Source organism: Myodes glareolus, chromosome 12 (assembly GCF_982192425.1).
Source record: "Myodes glareolus chromosome 12, mMyoGla1.1, whole genome shotgun sequence".
Taxonomy (NCBI): domain Eukaryota; kingdom Metazoa; phylum Chordata; class Mammalia; order Rodentia; family Cricetidae; genus Myodes; species Myodes glareolus.
Window position 1 is genome coordinate 61,524,796 of NC_142037.1, and position 19,750 is coordinate 61,544,545.

The following is a 19,750-nucleotide window of genomic DNA, read 5'->3' on the forward strand; positions in this document are numbered from 1 at the left end:
GTGGACCAATGGAATCAAGTCAAAGACTGTGATATTAATTCACACACCTATGAATACCTAATTTTTGACAAAGAAGCTAAAATTATACAATGGAAAAAAGAAAGCATCTTCAACAAATGGTGCTGGCATAACTGGATGCCAACTTCTAAAAGGATGTGAATAGATCCATATCTATACCCATACACAAATTGCAATCCAAATGGATCAAAGACCTCAATATAAACCACACTGAACGTCGTAAAAAAGAAAGTGGGAAGTAGCCTTGAACACATAGGCATAGAAGACCACTTCCTAAATATAGCATAGACACTGAGAGTAACAATAAATAAATGGGACCTTCTAAAAACTGAGAAGCTTCTGTAAGGCAAAGGACATGGTCAATAAGGCAAAACAGCAACCTAGAGAATAGAAAAATATCTTCACTAAATCATATTCTTAATTACTGTTCTTCATTCTCTTCGTTCTGCCCAGGATTTCCTTGTCAAACTCCTCATTCCCCCAAGTACTCTTAAGCACGCCTTAAAACCATTCCTTATGCTTTTCATAGTGTTCCTCTTAGTTCATTCCCACAACATTTCAGCATTCTCTACTGGGGGGATGAAAAGGAGTCAGTTGATGGTCTCATCAATGGAATTGGCTGTAGGTGTGTTCTTATTTTATGCTACGTAACGTAGCAGAAATCAAGGATTGTGGCATTCTCCTATCATGTTTGTAAAATGACAAGTGAGTGGATGATTAACCTGTTTCCTTTGAGATATAATGCTAACCAAGATTAGAGATGGTTACTATTGAGAATAGACAGATAAACAATGCAAGTCTGTTAAAATACGTGATAGACAGAAAATACTGAAAAATGCAATTCAGTTTTTATTCAAATTTGTTTTTCATGTTTTCAGGCTTTTTAAATTTTTACTGAAAAAAGACACTATTAGATGATAGCACCTATTTTCTGAAAATTATCATCTAGTGTATTTCTGTAGAAATTATGACTTATATTACCTAATAGAAACATACTTTGAGCAGAGTGCTTTCACATTAATGTTAAATTTAAATTGTTTCACGCAGAACTGTGGCAAGCAATAATACCACAGTGTTTCTTTAATGTATTACCACATTCCATTCCTACTCTGATTTCACAAGGCAACTGACAAATATGTAAACAAAAGGAATATTTAGAATGATTTTGCATTAAAATGTCAGAACATTTATATTTTGTAATAAGGACAATGAGATTAAGCAATAATAAAAATATATGAGGTATTAAAACTAGAATATAGGTTCAGAGGAATAAAAAAGATAAAGGGATGTGGAATCCACACACTATAGTATAGAGTACTACTATAAAAATAAATAGGAGATAAAAATACCTGTGGATATAAAATCAATGATATTAAATAGGCTTACCATGTGACCTTCAAGGATGTAATTAACTCTCACACAAAGATTATTGTTTCCTATATAGATGCATTACATGTATTTGTAACTTACAAAGCAAATGTTCATACACTAACACACACATATGTGTTTAATATGCTAGACACTCTGTTAAGAAACATATTTTAACACAATTTCACATCATCCAAGTTTTACTTATCAACATGTGTAGGACAAGATTTACCACCTTTTTACTCCATAACCACTTTTTAGTGCTTCTAATTTTTCAAGGCGCTTTTATCCTTTCAGTGCACCTTATAATTTACTCACAGATGTTCTTGATTGTTCCAAGGGCTTCGCATTAGATTAAGGTTCGACTGCTACTGGTTGAATAATTGTATGATATCACTTTTACTTACGTTTCAGTCTGTACTTTTACTATATAACCATTGCCTACCATCCTTTAAATGGAGGAAATGGAAGAAAATAACACACACACACACACACACACACACACACACACACTTACATAAACATATTCATATATATGTGTGTATTAGTGTATTGATATATATTGATGAATATATATACTTACAAATGTTATACATATGTGTGTGTTATTTCTGTATCCTATTGTGCATGAACACAGAAATTATCTATCTTGTTAAAAGATTATATTTTAAAATATTTAGTTAATTGCTTCAAATAACCTAAATAAGGTGAAGAAAATTCACCCTTTATATTTTTAAAGGAAATATGGTATTAACTGTAGTAGAAGCAGTTGCATGCACAGGTATTTGTAGTGTCCTAATAAGATCACTCCTTCCTTCTTATGTACGTAATTGTAACTGTCAGATGTAAAGGACAGGACAAAGTTCTCATAGCAACCCCATCTGAGAACCTTATTGAAATTGATATCCATTTACTTGCAGGAATTACATTAACTATATTATAAAAGGGATCACAGAATTATGTTCAGAATTATTTTCAACTGCTTACTCTTAATTGGTTCTACATTAGAAATGGAAAATAAAGAGGACAGAAATACCATCCAACATTTTACCAATTAGAATATATACTACCAAGGAGAATTAAAACAACTCATTTCTTTTATTTTTTTTTAATCCATTGTAAGTACTATTACCATTCGGGAATTTAAAACCAGCAATCAGTCCAACAATTGCTTCTTTAAAAAAATAGTTTATTCTCTCAGAGAATACATCCTGACCAAAGTTTCTTTTCTTTCTACTTCTCCCAGCCCAACCTCACATTCCTTCTGCCTCATCCACCCCTCCTCAGTTTCCTCAGAAAATAACAGACCTCTAAGAGGACAAACAGGACAAAACAAAATACAATGAGACAAGATGAATGCCCTCATCTTGAAGATGAACAAAACAACCCAATAGGAGGAAAGAGTCTGAAGAACAAGCAAAAAGGACAGAGACACACCTGTTCCCTACAAGGGCCAACAATTCTTTATATTTAAAAATCAGAAAGAATGTCATTTGATACTCTTTTTGTATATCAAAAGTACTAAGTCCTTGCTATAAAAGTATAAATTCTTTAATGTTTGGAAAAATACCTGCTTTCCCAACATGTCTTGTATTCTGTGGTAAATGTCTGGTAAGGTATCATCTTTTGAAATTAAATATACGACCAAAGAATAAAGAAAATTATGGATCAAGTCTTTTAAATGAATTGCTGGATTTATCACATCCTTGCTCAAATTTCCCTGCCCCAATTGACATAGGATGAACCCTCACACTCAGAAATCAGTCCCGTTCCATCCTGAGGTGCACGTAAGATCCCAAGACCTGCAGTCTCAGCATAAACACTATCAAGATTGTTGGTACTAGCAGTTTTATTGGCATGGTTTTTTTTTACGACCCTGGCTCAAACATATAAGAACTTTTATGACGACAAATATTAAAGTATATTGTTTGTACATTGTGCTGTTCTTTATTTCAACTGAGGAGAAAGCTAAAAGAAGAAGATTAAAGCCTAGCAGAAGTTTCAAATGGTTGTAAGGAAAGTCATTCCCTGAAAGTCTTAACAGCAGTGTGCGTGCACCAGGTTTTAGAGAAGGGCTTTAAAGTTTACCAAGAAAACAATATCAATATTGGCTATTTCTTAGAGGGACAAGAAATTGTCTCTACTCACAGATTACAATGACAAAGAAGGCATGCCTTTTTGATAGACATTTCCAAATAGGGAATAAATAGAGACAATATTAATTTAATAATTATGATGAAATGTATATGTCAGAAAATCTATATGTAGGTGTTAGAAATTAAACCACAAGACATTCTTGGCAGGTATTTTATCACTGAGATATGTCCTCAACCCTAAAGCCAAATTTTAAGAAAATGACATAATAAACACCAGGCAACAAGAACTAAATTTTTCATTATTAATAAATCCACATAAATAAAGTTGAATTTGTATGCTGAATCTGGTGGCTCATGTTTGTAATTTTATATCTTAAGAGGTAGAGGAAGGAGGATTGCCAATATTTTTGAAGCTACCTGGGCTACATACTGAGATACTGTCTTTAAAAAACATTGACCCTTAAAAATAAATCATTCATCTTACATATCTTACATTTATATGTAAGAACATATACATACACACAAACATGCATACACACATACATATGCATATTACTTTTAATATGGTGCTAAAGTATATAGAATAGTGTCATATGAGTAAAATGGAAAATGTGTACGGAAAAGATGACTATTCGTGGAATTTTTTAAATCTTTTACAAATAAGAAAAATCCCCCAGGTTAAATCAAACCAGGGGCTATGTCTCAAGCATTTTATTTTCATGTCATGCATATGCTCAATATATACATATACTACATTGTGCTAGCTAGTTTTAGGTAAACTTAACACAAACTAGAGTTATCAGAAAGGATAGATTCTCTACTGAGAAAATGCCTCATTAAGATCCAGCTGTAAGGCATTTTCTTCATTAGTGACTGATTGGAGAGGGCCGAGCCCATTGTGGGTTGTGCCACCCCTGGGCTGGTGGTCCCGGGTTTTTCAGAAAGCAGATTGATCAAGCCGTGGAAAGCAAGCCAGAAAGCAGCAGCACTCCTCTGTGGCCTCTGCAGCAGCTCCTGCCTCCAGGTTCCTGTCCTGACTTCCTTCAATGATGAACAGCAATATGGAAGGCTAAGCCAAATAAACCCTTCCCTCCCCAGCTTGGCTTTTTGGTCATTGCATTTCATTGCAGCAACAGAAACCCCAACTAAGACAACTATCTTAATATTTTGTCTGAAATATATCAAGAGGTTAGTCCTAGAATCCTAGAAAACTACCTGGGACTAGTGTGGAATGAACCTTAGAAGAGATGTTTCTGTTGTCATTTTACTAGATCAGAATAATTCCTAATGATGATTTAAAACTCATTTTAACCACAGATAAGAGTTACTCTCACACTTCATCAAAAAAGCCTCTCTTCAAAGCAATTGTAGAACACTGCAGAAAACCACAATGGGCACAATGCAAAGATCACAGGTCATGGGAAATCTATTGCCAAAGAACGACTATAATACAACCGCTACACCTAAAGCTCAGGAAGAATTTTCTAATCTCTTTTTTTCCGGTGAATTTCTATTACTTAGATCAGTAACACATTGTACTGCCTAAATACACGTTGGATGACTATGAATAAGCCTATACGCTAGCAGGTAAGCCGAGTTCATATCATTCGCTTTGAAGCTACCCACTCTCCTTGTAATAGTAAGGCAAAGGTCTTGGGAAAGTTCATCGTTTATAAGAAAAAGATGTTCTTGGACTTTGGCTTATGCTGTTGTGAAACCAGACTGCAAGTTTGTCTTCAGTGCATCTTCTGACAGTCAGTCCTTTGGGTAGGTACCTGCCATGGTATCTCTGAGTCAGAATATAGAGGCAAAAGATGGCAACAGAGATCACGTGTTATTTTTGAGGAATTGCAAGAGATATTGCCAATCATCTTGCATCACTCCCAAGTGTAAAGCCATTCACCATGTCTCATTGTTAAGAAGAGATCACATTTTTAAGGAAATAAACCATGGTCAAATAGCCAGCAGCGATCTGCTCCGGGTATGATGAGCCATTTCAGAAGCAGACACTGAAGCCCCCAACAAACTTGTACATGACTACAACTGTGGAGGAGACCTAGTCACAGGCCGTCAGGTTAGATTCTACCATCTTCAGATCACCAGACACTGAGACACTTTGGGATTGCCGTGACATATCAATACTGAGTCATATGTGCACTGTGCTCATTTCTCAAGTTTCAAAATGTCTTCCAAAGTGGGAAATGATATGTCACCACGGTGTCTTCTCTAGAATTTGGCTCACTGGACCTTCAAATATGACCCTAAGTCTGCAAATCATTTTTAAGAGAGCCTAGATTATTATAGCTGAGACACAAAAGATCACAGTCTCTTCAGAATCTGATAATTTTGCTTTCTACTCTCTCACACAATGATGTCCCCTGGAAGTGCAAACCGGACTACCTTCTCTACGTACCCAAGAGAAAAATCATACATGAAAAATAAAATTAGATACTTGAAATTGGGAGAGAAAGATTAGGCCACATTCTGGGCATGCTGGAGGAAACGCTGCAAGCATGCATATAAAGCTCGTAGCATAATGGTTGATCCACGGTTATTGCTAAATAAATATTGTTTGCTATTATTGACTTTTATTTTATTTGTCTCCTTTTCCTATGTGAACAAGCTTTTAATTTACTAAAATAGATTAGTGGAAAGAGCATATTATATAAATTCCTAGCCCTCTACAAGAACCAATGATTTATAGGAAAGAAATGTTTTCTAAAACCTGTTATCATAAAAGGAGAATGAACTTTTTAATACATGCATATTCAGAAAAAAATGAGGCTGAAAATTAACCAAAGGCTATGTTATCTAAATTATAATAGGAGATTGTCATCTTAACATTCTGAAAACTAGAAAAGGATGAGCCATAGACTTAAAAATGTATAAGAAAGTAAAAGCAGCAAGAGATTGACTTGAATGTCATTATCTTATTGCCTTTCAGAACTAAAAATGTATTGTTTCTCATATAAAGCAGAGCCCTGAAAACTATTTGGCAGTGAGGTTATTATTTCACATATAATTACATCTCATACGGAGGTGCATTGGCAGACATGCGGTGGCTAAATTGTCCATTTTCAACTGGAAAAAGAAATACAGTTCTTTTTTTTCACTTACATCAGTCAAGAAGATAGCCGCCCACAGGAAGAGATAAAGACTTATTTGACACTAGATCTATAACCAATGATTTTAGTTATCACTTGAAATTAGTGAGAATCTTGAAAGAGGCTTAAGACTTTTGAAGAGCAATTTGGTGCCACAGTGAAACAGCAGATGAAATAAAAAGGTAAAAAAAAAATGAGAAAAGAAAATGCTATTTTTATTCTGAGACTGTGTTTGGATTAAGGGATTTCTAAAATAAGATATCTCGTAGACAGATAACTTCTAAAAGCATGCATGCATTAATCTACCATTTTTGACAATAAGTTAAGCGTTTGATTAAATTATCTTCTCTATAAAACAATTAGGCAAATCCCGAGTCAATGACTATACTAACTATACTATCCAGTGTTCGCAGCTAAGGGCACTGTTTATAAAACCCAGATATTAACTTTCAGTCTGAAAAGCTGCCATTCTGAATATTTATTAAATCATCAGAAGTATTCTGCTCACTATTATTTTCGATAAAGTGGTCTGTGGTTATCTATAATACAACATCAAATATCTATAAGCAGGAACATGGAAAATGCTATAATCTCAATTCCTTTCAGGAAAAACCTAATTGTATGTAAGAAATGCATTGTGTCAGCCAAGTTATGCAGGTCAGTGTTCCTAAGGAATGTTCAATTACTATAGATGCGTCTTTCCCAGGGGTATGTGGCTGAAGGTCACATTCAGAGCTTCTTACTCCTGACTGCTTAAGAACTACCTTTACTTCCAAAATATTCCTAGCAATAGGAATGGTCTAAGCACATGGCTACTTGGCGAGGTTGTCAAGCCTGCTGCTAGCAAATTCACAAACACTATTGTTAATATGAAGACAGAGAGTTGGGGCTACCAACTAAATCTCAGAGTGCATTTTCTTGCGCAGTGGGGAGTTTCCTATGCTTGGGTTTTTTTACAAAGATGAGCATCACATTTTTAAAATATATTTTAATTAAATATAATTGCATTGTGTCCCCCCTCAATTTTCTCCCTCCTACGCACCCCCTCTCCTTCTCAAATGAGTGGCCCATTTCTTCTTTGTTACTGCTAATGAGCAAACTTGTCAAAGAAAACTCAAGGAAAATGGAAACCAAGAAAAGCCCAAGGCGGAAGTGAAAACAGGAACAGCAAAAACACCAAGAGAGAAAATGCTTTCCTCGATGACAAAGACAGGAAAGTCTGGTTTTCCTCTTTCCACCCTCTAGAATGCCGCTCTTCCTGTATGCACATTCCATGGAAGGACGCGAGCTCCTCTGAGTTTGCGTTTGTTGCACTAAAGCTGTGACTGGAATCAGAAACACATTCCAAGACTGCAACGTTATTTTGGCCTTGGTTTGCAATCAGAGGGTTAGACACAAATTTATAAAAATTACTAACAGTTTTGGATAGCATGAGAGTGTTCTTTTAAGGTCACACGACGCATGCCTTACCGCTGAATGTCAAACGTCCCTGCTCACCAAGTGCTTTCTGTATCACCTGTATCCTAAGTAGTTCGGAGCATCTTCAGTTTCCATCCTTCCCCCTCGGCAACTGCTCTTTCTACTGTGCGCTAAGTCCTTCAGTTCTTTGGCGAAGAATATTGGAACTATGTGGTTAGAGGTCTCTTTTTATGGTTCCTTTTGTGTTCATTAATCTTCCTATTGTTGTGATAAAATGTCTTGGTGGAAGCCGCTGAAAGGAGAATGGGCTTATTTGGGCTCACGGCCTGAGTTGATAGGCCATCATGTCAGGGAAGTCAGACCGGCAGTCACTTTGGAGCAGGTGTCACATTGCATCCACAGTCAAGAAGCAAAGCCCCATGAGTGCTTCTTCTCATCTCCCTTTCTCCTATTCGTACAGCCCACGGAGAGCTGTCACTCCCAGTGAGCAGCTCTTCACAGCTCAATTTAATCAACACGGTCAACAGCATGGCCAGAGACCCTTTCACTGAGCTAACAGCTGTCATAGACTCTAGAAACTTTTTCTGGGCTCGAGAGGATCTGGGTGTGTGTGTGGCGGGGGGGGGGTATTGTTTAAGAACAGAACTGTTCTATTTAGCAGCATTTTGCCTTTCCTCTACACCTAATGTTTCTCTCAGAAAATGCCAGGGAGCGCCACTTCCAGTATGCTTCCTTGCCCTCTGCATGTGCAGTGTTTCCAACACCGTCATTCCTTGGTATGCATTTGCTAAGCATTTAACAGAGTGGAGGGCCAAATTCAAATAGAAGGGTAAAAGTTGGGGATTTAGCTTTATGTCTAATGGCGTTGGCTTCACCTGTTATGGTAGGGATAACCATTGTGGTTTTATGCCTGTTTCCTCATCTGAAAAATGGAATCAAAGAGGTAATAAGCTACGCATCTCTTAAAGTATTATTAAGTGCATTAGCACAGATAAATATATGAACGTGTTTTGAAAACTGCAATTTTTCTACAAATTTTTGTCCACATTTGTGGCATCTGTCTTGCACACTGCAAATAAGGCTGGTATAAAGAGTAAATAAGAATTTTATGAAAAATTCTGCTTTATAAACACATAGAGACACAGGGAGAATAGCGAAATAAATCAATAGAATCCTATATATTTTGTACATATGTGTATGTATGTATACACTATATATTTCATTATATATATATTATATATTATACTATATGATTCATTAAAGGTGTTTTACCATGCTTTGAAGATTGTAAATAAAAATAAGAAGTAAAACAGAATTGAAAAGATATAATTACGACCTAATAATCTGCCTAAAAGCTGCCTCTGTGAATTCGAGTAAAGGTCCTCCAGGGATAAATCCTAATCACTACTGCACCCTCAAACTCCAAATTTATTTCTCAGAAAAAGCAAACAATGAGGTATTTTTGAAACAGAAGCCATTGTAGAAATGTATGAGTTACGACGAGCACATTAGGATAGCTCTCATGCTGGTGAAAGGAATCTATTTTATCTTCATCCTGCCGAAACACCTTCAGCAACAGAGGCATGCTACCTCCCAGATGATATTTATCTGCCTCTCATTTCCTTTCTTTTAATTTTCTCCTCCCGTGTAGTGCTAGGTGCCTGAGAAGGACGAAGCTGGAACACTAAAGGCCCCATCATCGCGTTTAACTGGGTCTCTAGGATCAAAGGAAAGTTAGGGGTGGTGCCCATCCACAATTAATCACCGATAGTGATGTCTTTATTGGCCACTGACCTTGCGGTGAGTTATATGAGTAATAAGAAGGTTCTCTGTTACCCCAATCCCTGTATTCTTGGAGGAGGGTATAAATCACTTCAGCCTCATGAATTTCTCATATCTACAAAGCAGACTTCCAAATTTCCCACAGAGGAGGCAGGGGAACCGCTTATTTTTCCAGTATTTCAAAAATAATTTTTCAGCTTGTTCAGATGTCACACAAGGAGGCCAATGATTGAGATGATCTGACTGAGAGTGACCCGAGGATCCAAGGTGGATGTCAGCAAGGAGCCAGGGGAGCGGCGGATGGCTTCCATCATCCAGTTTTGAGGTTGTTTGCACTACTTCTTCCCTAGCCTTATGCTCGAAGCAACAATCATGGTAGATTGCCTTATTCTGTTCCATTAAGAACTGAAGCATGCAATAAATCAAATTCCATAGTGACATATCTTGCTGTGGTGGCAAGACAAGCTGCTTCTTAGCTGAAATTCTGGTGAAGAATATCTGGATTTTGCAAATATAGTTCTCTATATTTCCTCCTGACTGAAACTTAAAATTTAAGTATTACATGAAACCAAGAAAAAAGTTAATGAAATAGAAATGACCAAGGGATGGCCTCCTTTAAAATACCCCAAGCAGCTTGATGCAGTTTTGAAATAATCATATGTGAGCTAATGAGAGAAAAGTAGTAAATTTCCTGAACCATCCTTTTAAAATATATTTTATTAGCTTTTTGAGAATTTCATAAATGCAATGCATTTTTATCCTATTGTCCTTTCTCCACCGGCTAACTTCTCCCAGATCCGACTACCTCCTCCCAAGTCACTTTCCAACTTTATAACCTTTTTCTTGTTGACTTTTTTTTTTAACCCACTGAGTTTCACATATGTGCGGCTCACATATGTAAATGGATGGGACTATCGACTGGAGCGTGATTGACGTCCTGGTGGCCACAGCCTTGAAGAAAACTCTCTCTCTCTCTCTCTCTCTCTCTCTCTCTCTCTCTCTCTCTCTCTCTCCAGCAATCATCATCTGTCTTATACCTCCTTAATGAGGGGTCTATATACTAGAATGTTAGCTGAAAGTCTCTTTTTAAATAACAGCTATTTTTAAAAGTAAACATCTAAAACTAGTATATAAAAATATGCTTTGCCATATTATCCACATAGTATTCCCTTAAGAGCAATGACTGTGGTTCTAGTCTGTGAAGGTTAGGGGGAAAAGTCTGTTAGCAAGGACAATCTGTGACAAAACTATTAAACAAATGTCAAATTTCAAGCTAGCAATGAAGGAGTCTGGTCTCATTAAAAGTATGAGATGCCCAGCTGAGAGATATGGTATTAAAATACTTAGTGATTAAAGAGTCATTCTTTCAATATTTATTCTACTCGATTGCCGTTCTGACACAGAGAGAAGCACAATAATGCCAGGATGTCAGTTTTGCCCCTAAGAGTTCAGTTGCCAGTGGACAAATACAGCAAACCTGTGCTGCAGCCAGGAACATAAAGAGCGAAGTTTGTGAAAACTGGAATAGACCAGGTTTTAGTAACCTTGAACTCAACCATTTGTTTCAATGATCATACAGGTTTTAAAATCCCAGAACTTGGAAGGTAGAATCAGGAGACTGAACAGGTAAAGGTCACCCTCAGCTATCCAGTAATTTTAAGACCAGCCTATGCTATCTGCTGCTCTTCTCAAAAAGTCTAACAATAGCATCAATAATAGTAATATTCCATTTTCATAAAAAAATAAGCATCTGGCCTTGGCCTTAGGGATATGTAAAACCTGGATGATAGGACAAGTCATAATGACAGCAGAAACAAAGTCACAAAATGCCTCAGAAGTAATGCAGATATTTGCCATCTAATGTCCACTTGAGGAATGCTAACATCACTCTATGTATTTGTGTGTTTTAGCTCATTTTACTCTCCCTAAAGCCCCAAATGTGAAACTATCTATGTTAAACCTATACAAAAGCCAAGTGTTAAATCAAAGGCTCATAATAACTTGGCTAAGTGAGTGTTGATGTTTATATTTACACAGAGTCTGGTTCATACCTGTGATGTTTTATGCGAGCCATAGTGTGCACCAGTTTGGTTTTGAGAGGACAGAAAGATAGATAGAAACATTACACGCTATTGTTGGTGTTCGAACTGAGAAATCACTAATGTGATATTTTAAAAACCCATCTAATGTCCACAAACGCAATAGATTTTGAAAATAAGCACTGTAATCAAAGGGTCTAGTTAAGAAGTGATTGCAAAAGTCTAAGATTTAGGAATGGGAAAGAACAGATTTGGAGAAATATGTTAATGAACAGTTCAACATTCTTTTCTAAATTTAAAATGATATTTACCTCCCATCCACTGTTGGGTCCTCTAAATTTGACAAGATGACAAGATAATCAATCAAATATTGTATTTAGTCTATTTTCTTAGTGAACAAAGTTGCTTCTTCAAAGTAAATTATGAACCTGTGGAGATTATTACTTAATTGCATAAAGGTAATAATGGTACAGCTGTGCTTGTCTAGTGGCCTCAAGGAATTAACATCCCTTTAAAGAATTAACTAATATGTGTGCAAAATAATTAGTGCTTATTAACACAGACTCTCTGTGCAAGTATTTTTTTCAATCTTTTGAAGACTTTCATTAAAAAAAACTTGACATAGGTGATTCATTCGCACAACAAATCAAAATCAGAAAATATATTTTATGTAAAATATGTGTTATGCCTTGTCTTCATTTTTAAGATGAAGATTCTAGTCATAGTTCCTAAACCCATGTTCTTGCAATACATCTCTTGTCACCAAATAAAGCTTCCAGTACCGGGAGCAAGTTACATCCAATTGAGTTCTTGGCCAAAGTTTCTTCCATGGGAACCCCTCAAACAACTCAGGGTATTGCCAAAGCTATTGATACCCCTCCACAAACTGTTGGCAAGGCCCTATTGCTAAAGACATGACATGACCTACACAATTCATTGATCATGGAGAAGCCAAGCAGGTGCCTACATACTGGACATGCTCTGCATGCTACCAAAAGAAAAGCATAAACACCAACCCAGCTGCAAACCCTTTGATCTATAATAATGACCTGCCTGCAAGACACACTGGTGCAATAGTGGTACAAATCATACGTGGATAGCCAACAAATATCGGATTTCAGTTAAGTCACTCTTTGAGATGGAACCCCTCCCCAAAGCTACTTGCATGATCATTAACCAGAAACTAGATAGTCCAGGGACTATGGGAAAACCAAATACTATGGTTCTGATAAAGGAATGTAGCAATAAAATAACTCTCAATGACGTTGTGTTGTACTCATAGGTCTGTCCATTGCTTGGTCATCATCAGAAAAGCTTCCTTCTGTAGCAGATGAGAACAAATACCCACAGCTGTACGTTATACAGAGAATACGAGACCTTGGAGCACTCAGCCCCGAAAGGAATGCCTCTAGCAAATCCCAATGTTAAATCGGGACTTTTTGTTTGTTTTGTTTTGAATTGATTTGTTTTTGTTTTTACTTTACTGGTCCTTTAGCACATAATATGTGATGTGGGATTTCCCTCTGTCTGCTGTGATTACCATTGATAAATAAAGGAACTGCTTTGGGCCTATAGCAGAGGTATAGGCAAACAGAGTTAGGTGAGGAGGGGGGGAAGTAAGCTGAATGCTGGGAGAGAGAAGGCGGGGCCAGAAAGAAGCCATGTAGGCTGGTAGGAGCCAGATGAACTTTAGTTGGTGAGCCACGGCCATGTGGCAATACACAGATTACTAGAGATGGGTTAAATTAATATGTAAGAGTTAGCCAATAAGAAGCTAGAACTAATGGGCCAAGCAATGATTTAACTGATACAGTATCTGTGTGGTTATTTTGGGGCTGAGTAGCCGGGAACAAACTAGCAGCCTCCTTACTACAAATATGTTTTCTAGTTGTGGATTTTAACTGAATGTTTTAAATTGAGTTTATTTATTTACTTTACATCTGGACTGTAGTTCTCCCCTTCTCCTCCCATTTCCCGCCTTAACCCCGCCCATGTTCCCAATCCACTCCTCCTCTGTTTCTGTTCTAAAATTGACAGATTCCATGGGAATCCACAAACATGACATATCAAGTTCCATAGAACTCCACTCCTTCCCTTTTTATTAAGACTGGGTAAGGCAACCCAGTATGAGGAATAGGTTCCTAAAAGCCAGGAAGGAGTTGGAGACAATCCCTGCTCCCACTTTAGGAGTATCCTGAGTAGACCAAGCTACACAACTGTCACATATATGTAGAGGGCCTTTGTCTGTTTTAGGCAGGCTCTCTGGTTGTTGGTTCAGACTCTGTGAGGTTCCAGGAGCCCAGGTTAGTTATTTCTGTGGGCTTTCTTGTGATGTCCTTGACCACTCTGTCTCCTATTATCCTTCCCCCATCTCTTCAGAGGATTCCCAAAACTCTACCTAAATCAGAGTCAAACATTATGGGCTCCTTGGGTGTGTGAGGATGTGTGTCTCTGCCTCTAAATGCATCTCTTGGGCTTTTTCTTTGGCTCTTTTTCTTATTTGATTGTTTTATCATTTTCTTATTTATTTGATTTTTATATTTTTTATTTTATTTTTATTCCTTAGGTGCCTGTTTGTTTTCTAAGAAGCAACAGAAAGAGTGTAGATCCAAATGGAGAGGATGGGAAACACTAGGAGGGGTAGGGGGAAGGGAAACCATACTCAGAATATATCCTGTGAAAGAAGTCAGTTTTCAATAAAAGAAAAAGCAATAAAACATCCCCTAACTTGAAAGCTTGTATGGAAGTTACCATGTAACTCTTTTTGCACACTGTGAACAAAAGGAAGCAGACATCACTGGTGTGTGTTCAGTGCCATCTGTGTTATTAGCCAGGAAAAGTGCACCTTTAAAGCAATGCAAGAGAAAACTATGCAAATGGAAGCTAAAGCTGTCACAATGGAAGCAGTACATTTCACAGAGATCAAATTCCAGTACACCAAAAACGCTCCGTGGGTCTGACTAGAATTTCTCACCTCATTAGGTGTGAAAAACATAAATTGAGCACTGGTATTTTTTTTTCTTCAAAATTTTGTCCACGATAAGAACAGTTGGGGAAATGGGGCTCTCTGTAGCCTTTCGGTCTGGTATTTGCAGACGTGAGAATAGTGATGGAAAGCAGAACCCTTTATAGATTCTGGGCACTTGTTCAGTGATTGTTTCTGAATCTTCGAGTCATTTGCTAAATAATGAATTCGTTCTCACATTTCCACTTCTTTCTGGAACACAGAATTAGCACTCTTCTAAAAGAGCATAAGAGGATGTCGCGATTCAAAATACCTGGTCCAGGACAGATTACAAAACCCCTCCTTCCACAGCGTATGATTTCTGAGTTAAACAGTCTGACTCAACATAAAGCATTTATTTTAAAAGTTAGGTTTTTTTATTTTCAAGATTATAATATAGTTACAACATTTCACCCTTCCATTTCCTCCCTCCACGCTCTCCTGTGTGTTCCTCTTTGCTTTCTTTCAAATTCAGGGCCTCTTTTCCCACTAACTGTTACATGCATGTCTTAATCACTTCCGTCTGTAAGTTTCACTTACACCTGTCTGGTAGGTGGGATTTAGCACTGTATGCCTGTTAATACATCCAATCTCTAAAGGTTGACAGCTGTGATGCATTGGCCATTGTGTTAAAGCACAAATTTAAGATGTTTAAGTACTTAATCTGTACCATGCAATGAGATTTATATTACAAGATAACAATGAAGAGTACTGAGAAGAGTATCCAAAATAAGACTGCCCAACCTAAGTGTAGCTGTAATTTCAAGCTTTCCCTATTACACATTCTCTCCCAACATCTGTAAACAGAGTCGCTTATATTCGTGTATCTCAAAGTCCACTGTCCAAAAGAAAATATCCAATTCTTTATCATGCCCATAAAGTTGCACATTCTTTAAAATAATCTTCAAGAACATACACTACTTTTTAAATTTAATTCCAGCACCTCTCCTTTCTTATAAGAACAGTGGACCCCAGAATGCACACCCACACTTGATTCTTAAGCATTGTACATTCCCATGACAACTTGCACATATTTGCTGCAAAAAGTTAAACACGATTCCAAAGCAAGTATTACAAAAGGTCATTTCATCTTCCAATACCCAAAATATTTCTACACCGTACTCCCACCCTCGAAAGCAAAGGACTTTGAAGATTGAAATAATGAAGGGTAATTATCATAGAGCTTAATGAAGCTGGAAAATCAGGTATTTTATATTAGGGAGTGTGTTATAATTAACTCTGGTAAATGGTACAAAAAGGAGGACTTTAGCTTCCACTATTCTGGGCAAAAATCTGAAGGGAGAAATCAACGTAATCATGTTTTCTTCCATAATGTAAAACAGAGGAGTTCACCTCTGTTCTTTTCTCTAATATACGGCGCCTCATATAGTCTGTCGGGGGAAGGAAAATACTGGCAAAAAAGACTCATAAAAAAAGGCAACTTGGAGTCACTACGCCTCATATTAATGAGTGAGGAGCTGTTGATATTTCAGAAGGCATAGGATTAATTCATCGTCCAGCTACTTAAGCAGAAGGTAAGGATGACTTTATTGGGAAGACTGAAGACAGACTTTGTAACTTTTACTGTCCTTTTTCTGAGACAGGTTTCTCTATGTAACTTTGGCTGTCCAAGAACTTACTCTGTAGACCAGGCTGGCCTCAAAGTCAGGGAGATCTGCCTGCCTCTGCCTCCCTGATTACTGGGATTAAAGGCGTGTGCCCCCACCACTCGGCTCTTTTACTGTACTTTTATGAGGAAGAGAATGTGTAAGAGCATGGGCGATAAGAAATACATATTACACAGGTCAACTGATAATGTATTAAATGATGAGCACCATTGAAGAATTTGTGAATTAACACAAAAGAAACTCTTATGCATGTTAAGCTTGTATTGTTACTTAAGGAAAAACTAAAAATCAAAACTCTAGACTCCTATGGTATATCTTATCAGCATGAGAAACATGTTAAGTAAGTGCCCTGTCTAAGTTAGGATTCTCAGATGAAGGAGCATGTATCAACTTCCAGACCCTGATGCACAGGATCATTAAGAACCGCAGGATCTCATTTTCATTTTATAAGTCTAGAGGGAGAAAAATGCAACAATGAGACAGGAAATCTAAATGACAACACAATGAACCCTCTTTGGCCTGCTCTAAAATTGTGTGTGTGTGCATTTGTGCACACGTGTGTGTATGTGTGTGCATGTGTGCGTGTGTGTGTGTGTGAGAGAGAGAGAGAGAGAGAGAGAGAGAGAGAGAGAGAGAGAGAAAGAAAGAGAGAGTCTTTCATCAGAACTACTCATCCTTTTCTTGATATTGTATGGACCTAAATCTTCATAAAGCATAGCAGAATCTAGGAAATTAGTCATTCGAACAAAACCTCAAACTTTCAAAGTCTCAGGTACATTGTGCTCAGTTTAGAAGTATAATTTGGATGTCATTATTTCCCTGCAAAGTTTTATGTTGTTGTTTATTGAATGCCTTTTACAGAAGGAAAATTGTCATTAAATATGGTGGTTCAAATATGAATGGTCTTCACAGGTTCCTACATTTGAATATTTAGTCACCAGGAACAATTTTAAAACATTATAAAGATTGGGAGTGCCGTCCTTGCAGATGATACTTGATTAAACCTTTGAAACTGTAAGTCAGCCCCAAATTCAATGCTTTCCCTTTTTATAAGAGTTGCCTTGGTCATGGTGTCTCTTCACAGCAATATGTGAAGTATGATGTGTGCATGTTCGGAAGACTCCCAGGAACAGGAAAGTTATACCTGGAAAGGCAGGTATAACTCTATGTAGACTGAGAGTTTTTTGAGGTGAAGGTTGCCTTTCTACCTTTTGCTCCTGTTCATCAGAGTCTATGATTTCCTCAATCTTATTAAATCTGCTCACCATTGCCTTCTGTAAGTCCTGAATCTCCTGTCCAGTATTATGCTCCAAAGCCTTCATTAACGATTCTAAGGCATGGGGCTTGTCCGTCAGAGATACTATTTCCTCCTTGGACATAATCACCTTCGTTGATAATTCCAAGGCGTGGAGCTTGTCCGTTAGAGATACGATATTTTCCTTGGACATAATCCTCATGGCATGTACTGTGCCTTCTTGTATGGAAATCCTGTCAATTAATCTATCATACCCTTTTGATAAAGTCCGATTTTCACATTCACTGGTTATAATCCTCTCAGCTAATGTTTCAGCACTTACAGTCATGGACTGGAGGTTATGAGTTATTTTGGTTGTCCCCTCCTCCAGAGCAGTGAAGCTCCCTTCTAAAGAAGCAATATCAGACTGTACCTTCTTGATATTTTGGTCAGTCGACTGAGTCACATCAAGCAAAGATCTAGTCTCCTCCTTGAGAACTCCAAATTCTGATCTAGTCTCCTGCTTGAAAACTCCAAACTCTGATCTAGTTTCTTCCTTGAAATCTCCAAACTCTTTTTTGAGGAGGTTGGTATCAGTCTGAATTGTTCTTAAAGTTTTAATCTCTGCCCTCAGCATTGTAGATTCAGTCTGTAAGGACTGTATCTTTCTTATAAAATAGCCAAACACCAGAAAAGCAACAGATCCCAGGAATAACAAAGTAAGAGGAATATCTGAGACATCCTTCAGAATATCCTCCATAGCGCAATTTAAAAAACCATTGAACTTTTGGATAGTAATATTTTCTGACATTTTCAATCAAAGGAAATTGTACTTGTATGTATGTATGTATGTATGTATTTTCAACCGAAAAGAAAAATCTTACCTGTAATGACCGTTGCCTGCCAGTAGGAGGTGGGGCGCACCTGAATCCACGTGGCAGTGGTGTTGATTCAAGAAGTAAATTCTAGAATATATACATTCAAATCCAGAGGTTAAATCCACAGATCACAAAAGGTCAGAGAGCTTCTAGTGGCCAATAAACAAGGCAATAAACAAGGTCCTTGTTGCTCTGTTCAACCGGATGCAGAGGGTCGTGACACAGCCACTGCGCTGTTGCTAAAGAGGCCTAGTGCTTTGGGCCCCGTGTCCCTGTGCTGGGATTAAGGGTCACGCTGCTTGCAGCACTCCTAATCAGTTATGGCGGATGGTAGGGGTTTCAAACAGCTTGCTGGAACTTCAAAGGGAGCTTGTGCTGTGAGCTCTTTGACTCACGTTGCAAGGAAAAATTTAAAAATCCGTGCCGAACAGGGCAAAGTTAGCCGGCAGAGACTGTCCGGACCTGTGTATCCTGGGAGGCCGAGCTGGGGGTGGGGGGGGTGGGGCAGTTCTTAAACCAAACGTTGGGCATCAATTATCGGCGAATCAATCCCACACCAGTTATGTTTTAAGGGGTTATTTATTTTGGGGGGTAAAACTTACATACACCATAAACCGTCAGGAAGGGAGCCTAGTCGCTGGAGCAGGAGCCGGGAGCAGGAGCCAGGAGCAGGAGCCGGGAGCAAGCACTGGAACCAAGAGCCGGAACCAAGAGAGCCTGATCCGGATCTGCTTCTCTTTTTAAAAGAGAAATATACCACACCCCAGTGGGCTGGTATTTCAGCAGCTATTGGCTGACGGAGCGGAAGTCGCTCCCCGCTGCACTATGGGCTCCTATTTCAGCAACTATTGGTTGAGGCAGTGGAAGTTACTCCCACAACACATGGTGTCTCTTCACAGCAATATGTGAAGTATGATGTGTGCATGTTCAGAAGACTCCCAGGAACAGAGGGACAACTGTGCCCACTATTTCACAGGGGTATTGCAAGGACTTAACAAATCCACACCTCAAACTAACCTGGTAGCACTCAATTCTGAGAACCTGGTTTGGGGTAGTGGCTCATTCAGTGACTAAGATAGTAAAACATGAACAGAGATCCATTTTAGAAAGATAGAGCTCACGTATGCATGTTCCCAGTATATCTCATAACATCTCCTGGCAATGCCAGCACAAGTAGAAA